Here is a 2,165-nt window from a genome sequence, read left to right on the forward strand (position 1 = left end):
GTGAATAGTAAATGGTGGCCTTCCTACTCTGAAGGTAGGAAAAGCAGGCTTTTCACTAAAAGTGTTCCAGTTAGTTGATTCTGAATGAAATTATGTTGCTCAGAAAAGCCTGATAAGTTCTAACACAGAGACAGGCTTTTGTTCTCAATTATCTAGTTTGTTTTAAGGAAATCCATGACTTTTAAAAAAAATGTAAATTGTCACTGCTATCTGCATAAAAATTGTGGTTTTTTTTTAATTCCAGCTATTACCAGAAATGTTTAATTAGACACAATTCAAAGGCATTGGATTAATAATAATACATTTGACAGTATATTCTCCTTTCATTGCCCTTGGAAGATGCTCTCCTTTACAATTCCAACCTGTTACTATTATTTGTACTGCTAGCATCTCTATTTTCACAGCTTTTTTCTTTCACAGGTTTTATGCCTTTATTTTGTTGAAAGAATTTGAAATTTAGAGCAGAATTGAGAAATTTCATTTTTGCCTTCAGAGTAATAATTCTCTGTGAAAATAACAATAGTAATTTTAAAAGACAGTCTAAGACATGGTCAGTACTGTACACATTTGGTACATAGTACTGACATGTCAGTCAGTCAGTTAATAAAATTTAAATACCTATTATGAGCCAATCACTACAAGTGCTGTGAAAATGAAGAAAAGTAAAAGAAAAATCCTTCTCTTAGTCTTAAAAACTTACAGTCTTAATGGAAAGAATCAGCACTAACAGTCGGGACCTCCCACTCCTAGCTAGTGCTTTGTTCACTCCTTTCTGTTCCTTCAAATATTCCTTTGCATCATTTGACTTTTTTAGAACCTCAAAAAAAGAATCAAAACAAAATTTTTAATCATGATGCAAAAATATTCAAAGATCCCCTGCTGCCTCGGGAAGAATTAGGGTAGGATAAAAAACAACTTATCTGACTGCCTCAAGCAAAAAAAAAAAAAAAAAAAAAAAAAAGGCAGTTTCTCAAGGGCAATTCCTGGCAGGATTTTAACTGACATGGGCACATCAAAACCAATAGGGGCGGGAGGGAGATCTATTCTTAGACCTGACACTTTAAATTCAAGGGCATTCCCAATTTTTTCAACAGCTATCCAGAAAGATCATTGCTATTTCAGGTGGCTAAAAATATGTGCATGGTTTGTACTTTGAATGTTTAATAAGCTTAAAGCGCAAAATATCTAAAGCCATTTGAACTCCCTGGTGTTATTTCATCACCAAAAAGCAAAGTCTCACAGCTTAGCAATTGCCTTTGTCAGAATGTAAATTCCAACTTGTAATACTCAGGCTGTATGTTTCAGGAAGTCAGTATTAACCTATTAGTATGCAGTTTTCCTTGGAGACTAGCCATCTTCACACTGGGCTTGCATTCCACTTCAAACCTTCCTGTCACTGTTCCGTATCCATGATCCAGCCTAAGGCTGCCTTTGACGAATCCATAGCCATTTCCTGAGTTCGGCACTAGCACTAATTGAAAATTTGGGTGGCCTTGCTTATTTATTTTCGTGGAATGCAGTGGGTTATATTTTCATGGCACTTTCTCAGCAGTGCAATGTTTCAATTTCTAAACCAGGGCAATGTGAGGAAAAGCAAGGATGCACACACACACACACACACACACACACACACACACACACACACACACCAGGAAGACAACATACTTTTGTTTAATTTTTTTTTTTTTTACAATGGTAATGCAAAATGTAGCTAAAACACAAGCCAGCCTATCTCTCTGCATTTTAATCAAAGTAAGAGACAAGGAAATTAAAATCGTAGTTAGAAAGCAGTGTGTGCTTTCGTACAGGTGTTATGAAAAATAAAAGAGTGATAAGTACCATTTCTTTTAATAAAAAAAAAAAAAACATTTAAGAGATTTAGTCAATTTAATCAAGTTTCTGATCAGGCAAATTCTAAACATAGACCTCTACTAATACCTGTATGTTAAGGAAACTACTGAATTGTTTTATCATATTGCAGCACAATTTTAATAGAAGTTATGAGACAAAAAGTTGTAACTGAGATTTTTCTTTGGAAATAATAAAGACTCGCAATGATGTATTTTTCCAAAGAAGTGACCCTGTATTATGTCAAGTCTGACTGCTGTCAAAGTGATATGAATATTCTAAGTACTCGATATTCCTTATAGGTTTGTGAAAAAAAA

The sequence above is a fragment of the Sminthopsis crassicaudata genome, chromosome 1 (genome assembly GCF_048593235.1).
Source record: "Sminthopsis crassicaudata isolate SCR6 chromosome 1, ASM4859323v1, whole genome shotgun sequence".
Classification (NCBI taxonomy): Eukaryota; Metazoa; Chordata; class Mammalia; order Dasyuromorphia; family Dasyuridae; genus Sminthopsis; species Sminthopsis crassicaudata.